We start from the raw sequence: 14022 nt of genomic DNA on the forward strand, positions 1-14022 counted from the left end.
CAATTCGCTTTTAACGGTGGTGCCTCTCAGCTACCGTAGTGTCGTGTCAGGTGGGCGTGTCGTGTACCATAGTGTACCGCTGTGTACTGGCCGCGGCCGCAGCTAGACCATATAGAGAACCGCAGTGACGTGTCCTAAAACCCGGAAGTAAGTTAGCATTTTTAGCACTTCCGGTTCCTTCGTCAAAAAAGCAATGTATTTTCTCCATAGGGTTTTGGAAAATAGCTCGAAATAAGGTCTGTGGTTGACACAAATTTAAGAGATAAATCACGTTTTGTTCTACGACAGTAGATACATCAGCAGTGACCCCACTGGTGATTTGTGAAGAGTTTACGTGTCTGAAAAAAACGATGGTTGTTACCGAGTGGCTGAATAGGACTACAGAAATGGTCGAGTCCGTTGTACGTCATTACGCCTACACACGTAAACACTCCCGCTAAATTTGTTTTCCCCTGTGTTCTGCTTGAAAGCAAGTACCTGCCTATCTTTAGTAGCCTATCTGTAGTCTCTTTAGTATCTGTATATCTATATCTTACCATTAGAATCTCTATTTTTGAAATGGTCATTTTTAACACCGTAGTTTTATAAATTATAGAACAATTAATTACCAGTGTTTTCCAATTTTACTCGGCAGTTCGTTTCGTTGGCTAACGTTAGCTAAAGCTAGCGCTACTAGTTAGCTACGCAATGGTTTGTTGCTTTGCTCCGGGTTGCAGCCACAGGTCTTCGCATGAAACGTGCTCGTTCTATCGTTTCCCGGCCAATGTTTTCCAAAGGAGAGTCTGGATTCGTGTCATGAGGTAAGCTGACGTTACATTGTTGTCCATGTCACGGTGAAATGTAAATGATGGGTAGTGTATCGCCGTTTTAGAGATGGCACTGCTGAAAAGACCGCAAAATAAGTAAAGATAATGAATACATCCTATTAAAACCTGTGTGGCTTATATGATAAGTCTAATTAGTACAAGTAGCATAACGTTTCACCGTGTAACTAAAGATTGTAGTCAGGGAAATCAGTTTGACATATTGAACTAATAACAAATCACCTCTGGCTGGCAGAGAACTCTCTGCTCCATAGCTTCTCTTGGACGTAACATCACATGTACATTTTACATTTATATTCAATTTAATATTCCATCCCTAACATACTTTTGTATATATAATAACTTATATTTTGTTTTTCTTGTTATGCTGCTGCAACACAAACATTTCCCCAATTGGGATCAATACAGTAATATCTTAATTAATTAAGAAATATAACTATTATAATGAGTGTAGCAGCTGACACCTATTTTCAATATGGATTAATCTACCTTTATTTCTTTAGTTCAATTTTGATCTATAAAAATGTCAAAATAGTGAAAATGTTCACAAGACAAAGTGCAAGGTTATATCTTTAGATGTTTTGTTTTAGCCTATGTACTGTATGTCTTAATGCTCTTATTTGTGACGATGTGACTTCCATGAAACTAATATTTTATATCTTCCCAACAGACGAGCTGACAGGAAGCCTAACCCCCTAAACGCACCAGGAGCGTCTGCGCCGCGTTACGGCTGCGCCGCGGCGGTCGTAAGGATCGCGGCCACTCTAGTCAATGGGTGCTATTCCACCACACGCGCCGCGTTACGGCTCAGACGCGTCCCAGAAGCGGCTCGGCGCAGCGCTTCTCTAAAATTAGGATGAATCCTATTTTTGCCGCGGCGCAGCCGTAAGGTAAGGTCGGGCAGGCAGCCCCCCCCTTGCAGGAAGTGGAAAGGTGAGCATCCGGGCCAGGCCCATCCTGCGTATATACTAATTTAGCAGACCCCCCTTCTTCATCACAACACCTCCACTACGATACGCACAATGGACGACGAGGTGTTCATAATGGAAGTGGAGAAACACACCATTGTATACGATGTAACCAATGCTTTTTACAAGGACAACATCAGAAAGGACAAGGCCTGGTTTTTAGTCGCTGCAGTTTGTGGAGTGGAAGGTAACAACTACATATTAATGTTTTAAAGTTAATTAAGAACTGCGAGGCTGCACACACGACGCTCCGCTTCCGCAACGTTTTGAAACGCGCCTGGTGTGTTAGGTCGCAGGAGGAGGTCGCAGCGTGGCGCAGCCGCAACGTAACGCGGCGCAGACGCTCCTGGTGCGTTTAGGGGGTAACACTCTAACAACCACAACATTGCAAAGGCGAGTAAATGTAAATTAAAAACGATTCACAATTTCTTAATTTCTTCTTCTTTCTTGCAGTGAGGTGAAGCTGACCTTGCACTTGGTGCCAGTAAGGATGCTCCTCACGCAGGCTGAATGTTTCTCCTTCCTTACTGACACAGAAGCCCTTGACTTGCAATGCTTCACTAATTGTCATTTCCCTGGCTCCGTAGGGACACTTTACCTCCAGCACAGCGGGAGACCCTTCCAGACCATCTGGAGATGCCCCCAACACTCCTGATTGGGAGAGCCACAAACCTGACTCATGGACCTGCATCTGGGTTGCAGTGGTGAATGCCCTGACGCCCTCACATTCATTCATAGTCCCCCACTGTACAGACAAAACACCACCAAGGGTCTGTTGTTGCCCTAGCACCCTGGCACTAAGGGAAGCAGTCACACGCTTTGACCTCAGGACAGCTCCAAAGTTGCTGGCAGTCAACCTTCCTTTCCTGAACAAATGCCAGTTTGGGTTGGTTCGCTGACCAGTGTAGCCACCTGAATTGCCCTCTGTTGCTCCTCAGACAATGCCATGCTTGCCACAATTGCCTCAGGCCCCTGATGCCCAACAGATTTGAGAATTTCAGGAACAGTAAGTGTTTCCAAGCTGTAGTGTTCCTCTTCTGGCTCGGGGGAGAGAAGCCAAGACATTCCTGAGAACCTGCCCCCGAGTCTGTCTCTCAGCCAGTCACGATCTTCGGAGGTGGGCTCTCTTGTCAGCGGGTTGAATGAGTTATTGGTTGGAGGAAATAGCTCCTCCACTGAATGCGTACGTTTAGCTGCCTTTGGCTTCTTCCACTGACAGGGGGTGTCAGTGCAGCTGAAAGTGTGGATGGCAAAGATGGCTAATGCAGCCGCATGACTGCATTTCCATTCTCCACCTGGGCATTCACATTTTGTGGAGAGAATTCCCTCTTCTCCTGTAGATACCTGTGGTGGTGGGATTGTTTTATTATTTAAAATATATTTACATTTGTAATGCCTTCCCAATTATAGCCTACTGTATGTTTATTTCAACGATATTTCTGTGTTTTCTGGTGTGTAAAATTTGTAATCTTGGGGCCTCTTCTCTTTAACATCTACATGCTACCACTGGCTCAGATAATGAAGAACAACAAAATAAGTTACCATAGCTATGCAGATGACACACACATTTACCTAACCATTTCACCAGGAGACTATGCTCCATTTCAAACACTGAGTAAGTGCATTGAACAAATCAATGACTGGATGTGTCAGAACTTTCTCCAATTAAACAAAGATAAAACTGAGGTAATGGTTTTTGGAGCCAAGGTGGAACGTATAAAAGTTAGCGCTGAGCTTCAGTCTGCAATGTTCAAACCAACAGATAAAGCCAGAAATCTAGGTGTAGTCATGGACTCTGACCTGAGTTTCAACGGTCACATTAAAACAGTTACTAAATCAGCCTACTATCACCTAAAGAACATATCTAGGATTAAAAGACTAATGTCGCAGCAGGATTTGGAAAAACTTGTCCCGTTATCTTCAGTAGACTGGACTACTGCAATGGTGTCTTCACAGGTCTCACTAAAACATCTATTAGGAAGCTGCAGTCCTCACTAACACTAAGAAAGTGGATCACATCACTCCTGTTCTGAAGTCTTTACACTGGCTTCCTGTGTGTCAAAGAATAGATTTCAAAATACTGCTGCTGGTTTATAAAGCCCTGAATGGTTTAGGCCCAAAATACATTTCTGACCTCCTGCTAAATGATGAACCATCCCGATCTCTCAGGTCTTCAGGGACGGGTCAGCTTTCTGTCCCCAGAGTCAGAACTAAACATGGAGAAACAGCGTTCAGTTATTATGCTCCAAACATCTGGAACAAACTCCCAGAAACCTGCAGGTCCGCTGCAACTCTGACTACTTTTAAATCCAGCAAGAAGACTTTTCTTTTTGCCGCTGCTTTTAATTGAACTATTCACATCTTAGACTGCACTGTAACTTTTATCCATGTATTTTTTCTTTTAATGTTTATTTTATTAGCTTTGCTTTTTAATGACTGATTTTAAATGCCATTTCTTAATGTCTTTCATTTTTTGTAAAGCACTTTGAATTGCCATGTGTTGAAAAGTGCTATATAAATAAACTTGCCTTGCCTAATAAAGATTTCATGTGACACATAAAATGGATTTGTTGATGGGAATTAATGTGAATAAATTAACTCTAGGTTAACGGTACTCTTGCTATAACTACTCACCGACACTCTATAAACCTTGTCCCTCATGCTAGCCCTGACAACACCGGTAAGCACACCTTCATCTAGGCTGCACTGTTGTACGTGTCCTGACTTGTAGTGGTTCTCTCCTCTATCTCCATTCTTCTTGTCATCTTTGTAAAACGATATCAGACTGGTAATTGACACAGCCATGACTTCTAGTTAAATTCAGTGTGGCTAAAATGAAAAGCTTTGTTAAAATATGCAAGCACGCGGAAGTCAAAGTCAGCTTTATTGTAAACAAATTCTACATGTGTTATACATCCAGAAATATCGTTTCCCACATTGTGACATGTATACATAAAACAAAACAAAAAGGGCCTAGATAAACGTGGTATACATAAAACAAAACAAAAAGGGCCTAGATAAACGGGGTATACAGTTTAAAATGTTAATATATTTAAAGTGTTCAAAGTGCAGTTTCAGTGCAAGTCAGTTGAAACGATCTTAAGTTGGCGTGACGTTGAAGTCGTGCGACCCTGCTGCTGTACTGGCTTGTAGTTCGTTTATAGCATAACGTTAGCATTTCGCTTTTGGCGACTAGATTTATGATTCAAAAATTATAAAAGTAGGAGAGACATGTGGAGATTATCCGGCTGAACAAAACGTGATCCTTCTCTTAAATGTGTGTCAACCACAGACCTTATTTCGAGCTATTTTCCAAAATCCTATGGAGAAATTGCATTGCGTTTTTGACGAAGGAACCGGAAGAAGTTTACATCCGGGTTTTAGGACGCGTCACTGCGGTTCTCTATTGGGTACGTTTGAGAAATCGGAAAGAATCAGCCACTTCCTTAGAGCCCCTCCTCCAACACACACGAACGCGCACATGACCAATGAGGGCACGAGATAAGTTTGTGCCCCGATGGAAGGCTGACAGGCAGGTAGGCCAAGTTGTACTTTTTACAGTATTACGGCTTCTACAGATGACATTTTTTTATGGATTTTTTGTCAAAGCACTTAAGATATTCATTGCTATTGGGATGTTAAGAGCATTCCATGGAATATAACAAAAAGTGTATCTCGAGCCGGTTTCTGAAACTTACCTACCCCACCTTTAAGCATGTATTTTTTTCTATATGCAATCAAATTTCCCTTCTGAGATACATCTATGACAGTGTGTACAGGGGATCAAACTAACGTATTGTGTCACCTTTTACTAAACAAAGACAAGTTCAAATTAATGCTGTTGGTAATTTCATATTTATGCTACACACGTCACACTCTACAAACACACCCTTTCAATTCGGCGGTTTATTTAAGATGTGAGATTTCCCCATCTTCCTCCTTTCAATGTGCTCATTGGTGTGTATTACTTTTAACCTTGAACTTATAATAATCAAAGCTGTAAAGCTAATACATGTGATGAACAACAAAAGAACCATGAGAACCAAACTTAAATGTATGTGTACAGTGCGAAAGAAGTTTTGGATGTTTTGTAATGGCATTGTGCAGCTTCCCATCCTAGGGTAAGGAGAGTGTGAAAGAAGGAGCAGATGGCTCCTCTGTGCTCAGATTTAATCATTTAGAAAATCTATGTGTTTGTGTGTTTTGCCTTTTCTTCACACAAAATAATAACACCAGCCTGCACAACAAATGTGTCCTTATATAATTTACCTTTTAGTCAAAAATTGGAATGGGTCAACTTGACCCCAAATCTGCAATGTGGTTTATCTGAAGATAATGATTACTTTTTGTCTCAACAGATGATCTAAGCAGGCTTTGCTGTTACTGCGGGATGGAGGAGCAGTATGAAGAACATTGGGTAATTTCCTATTGCACATTGAAAATAAAGAAAATTAGCAGAAATATGTTTCCAGACTTTATCAGCATAACATTTGCGTTGTTAATTGCTACTATATTTGGCATCTTCAGCATTAACTGATAAAGGATTCATGTTTTGCTTGTTTTTCCATACATTTTTGTTGAAAATTTCTTTCTTTCTCAAAACACAACATTTATGTTTTTGAAAGATTTCGATAATTGAAGGAATGGTTAGAATGTTAGTTGTAAATACATATTTGAGATATTCTATTATCATAAAAAAACACGATGCCCCGAAGGAACTGTAACAGAGGTGATCTTTGGGGCCATAGATCTCGGCCTCCGTTACGCATTATATAGCGTCCTTACTGGCGAAGTGTATGTAGTTTGTGCATCTGTCTGTGTTTCCGTTTGTCTCTGTTTGCTCTTTTATTTTGAAAAGTGTTCCCCTTTCCCCATGTCTGTTGCTGTTGATTGTGTGCACCTGGTGCCCTGTGTTGTCTCCTCCCCCCTCGCCTGTGTCCTGTTCAGTTGATTAGTCTGTGTGCATTTAGGCTCTGTGTTTCCTGTTTTGTGGGTGTGAGATCCTTGTGGTTGGTGACGGTGTGCAGGCTGTGTTCAGGGAGAACAGCAGGTTTGAGGCTGTGAGTCATATTTATGATGAAATAAATGCCCACACCGGGTTGTATTTGGGACGTTCTGCCTCTGCCTCCTTACTTGGTCGGGCCGCTCAACGGTCAGCTTCACAGGAACCATCACTAAATAGTGAGGATGAGGAAGTCCACTGTCATTTCAACCCATGCAACTGATTCTTAAACTGGTTTTAAAAGCAGAGTCTTCATATCCACACATCGTAGTCCAACATGATTTATTATCTTTAATCGTTTCTTCATTTGTTCATGTGTTTTATGTGTGGATTCAACCATCTTCATTATATTCCACCTATAGTGTTACCCCTGACCTTTGCTTCCCCAACTTAGCACTCAGATAATGCAGCCACTTCAGAGAGCCTAAATCTGCTTAACAGTGTGTGCAGAACTGACAGTGTATACAAAACTCCTACTTTATCACCACAAAACTTGAATAGGCTGTTTTCAATTACGAAAATCTGACAGCATCGGTTGGTGGGATTATATATGCTTTCACAATTCAGTTGTTTCACTTTGTAATAGCAACAAGGTGGGTCTGTGATTTAGACTTTTCACACCATGGGTGGGATTCTTGAAGTTTTATTAATAAGAATGGCCAACAATTTATAAAGGTACTGAGTGCACTTTTAGTTTTGAAAGTATTTATTTGTTTAGTTGTTTGTTGTGATGTTCAATATGTTATGGCGTTTCTCAAATTAAGTGTTGAAGGTTAAGGCATAACGGTTTTATTCAAATTAGATTATCCTATTAGGTGAATTGTGTTTCTGTTGCTCCCAGCGTGCATATTATCGGGTGCAACCTGGCCTGCCGTAAAAAGCACTCCCCTAAAATATAGTTGTAGGACTAGTACCAATGAATGGAGCAAGTTTCATGTATGTGACCCTTTTATTTTGTAAGATAGCAAGGGGGTTCATATTGTGATAAGCAGGCCTGTCATAAAATACACCCCACCCAAAAAGATGTTTCTATTCATCCCACCTGTAAGGGAAACTTCTGCAGCAATGGAGAGTCAGGACTCAGAGAGATACGAGGAGAGTTGGAGCTTTGATGTCAAACACTGGTGTTTTATTACAAGTATCGGCCGGAGAATTTCACATCACAAGTCACAGCAGCCAGAGGTTCTGACTGCACGGGTGGGTTGCCACATCAATTCTGAAGAGCCTCTCTCTCTCGATAGACCTTTTAACTAGTTTATAGAGAGTTAATCAACAGCTGGGAGCACTGGAGATATCCCCAACATCTGGAGACACTGAATCACTTGCCTGACTCTTAGGCTCTGTGACCGAGAGTTGACCGGTCATAAAACTGAGAATGAGTGCAGCAACACATTCTTTAAAGGAGATAACAGAGTCAGGGTTGGTTATTAACGTCAACACACAGAAAGACTTGAGTAAGACCATAGGCGGCGCGTGAGGCTCAGGTTTGGGAAGGCTAAATAACTTTTTTTACCTGACGCTGCCCGCCTCCGGCATCTATAGAAAAGAGATCAACTCAGTGTGCGGAGTTTAAATCTCTAAAGTCATATTACAGGATTAGGAAATACAGTTTAAACTGCCGTATGCAGAGAAGACGCCGACGTGTCGCACTTATCATTCATATTACATCATCAATCAGATCATCGATCATATAATATCATAATATATCATATATTTCCTTATCTGAGTCAGCTTCTCCAGCCGTATCTGGCCGTGCAACACTTACAGTGTCACAGACTGTATGCAGAAGTATTATTTTAAGCAACACATTATGTTGACGAAACACTCGAGACAAATGTAATTAAAGTCAGATCCACTCGTGTCTTAGATGGGGCAGTGATATCATAAAACTATACGCTTTCAAACACTCGGTATAGGCCTAGTTATTTTTTAACCAGTTGTTCTGTATTCACCTTGCAGGTGGCAACTCTGTGGCTTGTAGGCCTATCCTGGATTATATGTTTAAGTCATGGATGTTTAAAGCTCATATTTGTCTAATATTAGTTTACTTTTCATTAATGAAGTATGACCCCCTAATCCCACCAGGAGCGTCTGCGCTGCGCTGCGGCGTTTTTAGCGATCGCGGCCACTCTAGTCAATGGGTGCTATTCCACCAGACCCGCTGCGCCGCGGCTCGACGCGTCCCAGAAGCTCCTCGCCGCAAGGAATTTCTAAAATATAGGATGAATCCTATTTTTGACGCGGCGCAGGCAGGAAGTGATGAAAATGACCTTGTTGTCTGCTTTGCTGGTTGAGGGGGTGCACCCAAAACCGGCTCCTTCTCCTCCCCCCCACCACCGTCTTTCAAGTAATACATGCCAGCGTTCTCCTCTGGTTTACAGGCACTGTAAATTATATATAGAATAATTATGATGATGAATGCATATTTTTTTACCACTAAAATACAGCAACACATCTTTGATTCATGTCGTTTATAACTGGAATATTACAATTATTATTAACTGTGTCTGTAGTCTACAACACAACAAAATAGGAAATAACAACAATAAACACGATTTAAACAGACACAAACATAAACCATTTAACTACGTAGCCTACTACTTGTACAAATGTCCAGGAAATATTCCAAAATCAACAACAACTGCGAGGCTGCACACACGACGCTCCGCTTCCGCAACGTTTTGTAAAGCGCCTGGTGGGTTATGACGCAGGAGGAGGTCGCAGCGCGGCGCAGCCACAGCGCAGCGCAGACGCTTCTGGTGGGATCAGGGGGTCACGCTGCGCTGTCAGCAGGGGTTAAATTGGGCCGGGCTGTCCGGGGCTAAGCACCGGCACATAGGAAAATGCTCTGACGTCATGCCCCTCGCATATTCTTAACAATGTATGCAGCATGCCTATATCATATGTTAACACAAAAAATATCTACATATTAAAACTTTTCTTTCTATATGTTTAAGGTTCTTAATAATTCGAAAAATCAATAAAACACTCTTTCTAGCTGTAGGGAACATAAATAAGATGACGCACTTTTCAAATTTTTCGCGGGTTTCCCCTTTCTTTATTTTCTTCAAATCTACTTGGCTGATCGGCGACCACACTGTCTCTTCCGTCAGTCACACAGACAGCCAACAGAGTGACAGGTGAATCCGGGAAAAAGTGTGGAGAAAAATAGGTAATACGCTGACAGGTTTCTTAACATGAATTCGTCTGATATTCTGGTTTTACGTTCGACTACCATTAAGTTAAATAACGTTTTTTTGTTTGACTAACTTTTGATCAAATCAAGCATTTCTTAAACTAAGAGAAAGACACCAGCCAATGGTCGATATTGTTGACTTTATTTTAGAATAGCAGATCTCTGCGACCAGCTATAGTTTGTCGGCTTTGTCAGTGAACGTGTGTCTCTGCTCCGATCGTGAGCTTTACACCGCAGCACCTCCCGCGGGACTCTGCTGCGGTTCTTCCGTGCAGAGCGCCCGTTTCCTAAACCATGCTATGCAGGGGCGGTTCTAGGGGGAGGGGGGGGGGGGGGGGGGGGGTTACAATATTACGATTTATTGGAATTAAATCAAATCAGAGACCCGGATGTACAGTGCAGATTAAACTGTTCATTACCTTATAAACGCAAATACTTTTTAACTAAATTGTCACTTAAATTTACCAAAACAAATACCAATTATTGTATTTTATGTTTATTTTTACAAAATTACTATATACTTTCTTTGTCAATTTAACCTGATTTTATTGTACCCCTCTCATGAAACAACTGGCCCTAGCCTGATGCTATGTATGTGTGTGCATAAAGCTGAGATATGCATATATTTATTTCCTTTCTCTTTGAAAGTTTCAGAGTTTAAAGTGAGGCATGATGCAGAAATTAGTGAAGCAAAAAGGAGGAAAGTTACAGACTTCGGCTGACAACTTGCCTGACTGCTGGAATCAAAGTCAATTGGAATATTTTACACAGAAATATACATTTCTAATAGTTGGAAATTAAAAAAATAGGATGCAAATCATGCAGGGAAGCGGGATCCCTTGGGGCAATGAGAACAGGGAAACAGAGGTGCTCATTCTCTACTGAATGGCAGAACTGTAGGGTAGGCCCATATGGCAACAGCAATGAGAAGCAAATGAAATCTTTGAGAAAGAAAATAAATGAACATAGTGTCTCACAGAGTCACACATTAGCACAGGACATGGTAAAAAGACAAAATGAAGAAGCTTTAAAATCAAGCTTTCTAAAAACTCAAAAAGACATTTTGGCTTCCACCCATAATGTCTTTAGAACGACATACTACATTGCAAAAAAATAACCGGCCATATTCAGTGAAGAGGAATCCCTCTTTCAAAAGGTCAATGTTCTTGATACAAAGACATGGCCAAGCCCTCTACCATTAATGTATGGTGAGTGTGAAATAAGAGAGCTATGCACTCTTTTGAAAATCGGATTCTCTGGTGTTAAGCAAAGTTATAGGGACTTTAAGGAGAATGCCAGTGTGCCGATGCACATGTCCCTTCTAAAGCTTAAGAATGCAGTGGAAACCATTGCTGTGAGCAGTGCAGAGTGTGAGAGGGGTTTCTCAGAAATGAATGCAGTTGTAATATCAATGCGCTCACAACTGAAAACTCAAAATGTCTCTGCTCTAATGTTCATTCAAATGGTTGGACCTCCTCTTACCTCTTGGGACCCCACAAAATATGTGAGGAAGTGGGTAGCTACCAGAAGGTCTGCAGACCATTTAGCCTGTAGACAAAGATGCACGACTACACAGGCTTCCCCTATCAGCCCATCTGGGATTTGATGAAGTAGCTGGTCGTACATACAGTAATGTTGTTGTTGCTTATATTGATGTGGACTTTCATTCTTCAATCAATTCAGATAATATGTTTCTGTACTCATATAGTTGTTTTTTAATGTTCTTGAGTAAGTGTGCAGGGAAATGTTGACTTAAAATGGCAATTTGAAGGTCTGTAATTTGTGAAAAATGTTTGTGTATATATTAAAGGTGGGAGGTAAGTTTGAGAAACCGGCTCGAGATCGCTAGAATTTGAAAATACACAACCGGAGAAAATCTGCCACTTCCTTATAGAGCCCCTCCTCCAACACACACGAACGCGCACATGACCAATGAGGGCACGAGATAAGTTTGTGCCCCGATGGAAGGCTGACAGGCAGGTAGGTCATCCAATCCGTTCAGCCGGCTAAACGGATTGGTTGTACTTTTTACAGTATTACAGCTTCTACAGATGACATTTTTTAATGGATTTTTTGTCAAGCACTTAAGATATTCATTGCTATCGGGATGTTAAGAGCATTCCATGGAATATAACAAAAAGTGTATCTCGAGCCGGTTTCTGAAACTTACCTACCCCACCTTTAATAATTTCAAATGTAAATTCATTCCAGTTAAATAATACTAATAAAAAGACGGTCTATTTGACATACTTTCTATGTTTACTTTCTCGATTGGTGGCATGAAATAGTGCATCTGATACAGGAGCAGTTGCTTTAGGATTGGGCATCATATATTGCCCCCCCCCCCCAAAAAAAACACAGCCCCCCCACATATCAAATCCCAATTTAACCCCTGGCTGTCAGGACACTTGTCCCTGTTTGTGATTGGTCAAATGTAGCTAACCCCGCCCCCTGAACACGCTCTCAGCTGGTGAGAGAAACCCTGGCTTGATTTACCGAGTTGATGACCAGCGTCGTAAGACCGCTTAGCGAGATCTCGTTTGTTAGTTTGTAGTTCTTAGTTTGTTTGTTACTCAAACATATCCAGGATATGTTGAACTGGCTTCGTAGCACAGGTGGCTAGCAGCGCTAATGTCAAAGACACAGACAATATACATTATATTTGTATTTTACCAGGATGCAGTGACACAAATATTTGGGAAGGCTTAGCCTTCCCTAGCCTACAGCACCCGCCGCCCCTGAGTAAGACATAATTAATCCCCAACACTACCCTCAAGCATTTTTTAGGGTATGGTTGTAGGACTAGTACTAATGAATGGAGCAAGTTTCATGAATGTGAGACTTTTATTTTGTAAGATAGCAAGGGGTGCATAACGTGGCAAAAATATGCTGACAAATACTATGTAACATTTGTAAACATATATTTAGTTTATTATATGACAAATATGTAAAATTAAACTACGTAAAATTAAACAATACATTTTAAAGCACGTGTATACAGACAGGACGTCACAACTAAAAAAAAACACAAATAAAAAAATTACTGAAAAAGAAGTGACGAATTAATGCTAAATCCAGGATTCGACACCACTACCATCAAAATACGGAGCGAAAAGTTTAACCACAAGAATCGATACTATATGATGACCAGGCACTAAGCGACTCACAGTCTGTTAATTACCATTAAAAAAGCTGGACGTTTACTTTTCGTTTTAAGCATCGTTTTAAGGTCTTAACGTTCAATTTACAAACGCGCGTTCCCGTGACAAGGGGTGCATTTCATGATGGGGGTGCATAATTTGACACAACACCGGTAGTCCTACTTTAGTTACTGTACTGCAAAAAGCAGACCGCGCTGCGCTCAACACACACACAGACTCAAAATCATGGACACACCTGCACATACGTTACATAAACAATTTATAGGCCTAAGTTGCATAAATGCTTAGACTTAGACTATTAAAAAAAAGCTAGCTGTAATGTAGCATATTCCTTTCGATGGCGTTATTGATTGTATGATCTGACATATTAACAGATCGCCACTGGGCTTTCAACTAAGACACAGCCACAAAAACTGCAGCATGTTTTGTGTACAGCTTCTTATGTGCACTGCAATTTTTGAAGTGCCGGAGTGGCGTTTTTTTTGCTCTCCGTCAGCACTACCATAGATATATAAACTAGTGATGTTACGTATTGCGCCGAGGCTTCGGAGCGTGTGTCGAGTAATCCCCGAAGCTTTTTGTGAAGCATGTATCGAGGCTTGTATCGTTTTGTACCAGTGACGTCATCGATGACAAACGAAGCCTCGCTGCCTGTCGATACCACGTGACTGCTTCAGGAAGCGATTCAGATCGGTTGAACCGTTGAACCACAACGCTCATAATACCCATGGATGTATAATAACAAGAACCATATTACCCCTCCTGTACCCGGCGGGCCCGGGGACACGATGGAGTCAAGAGAGCTCAGACCCTCACTTATAGAGGTCGGAACATGTCATAATAAATAGATACAAGCATAAATAAATGTAGG

This window comes from Pseudochaenichthys georgianus, chromosome 1 (assembly GCF_902827115.2).
Source record: "Pseudochaenichthys georgianus chromosome 1, fPseGeo1.2, whole genome shotgun sequence".
In the NCBI taxonomy this organism is placed as follows: domain Eukaryota; kingdom Metazoa; phylum Chordata; class Actinopteri; order Perciformes; family Channichthyidae; genus Pseudochaenichthys; species Pseudochaenichthys georgianus.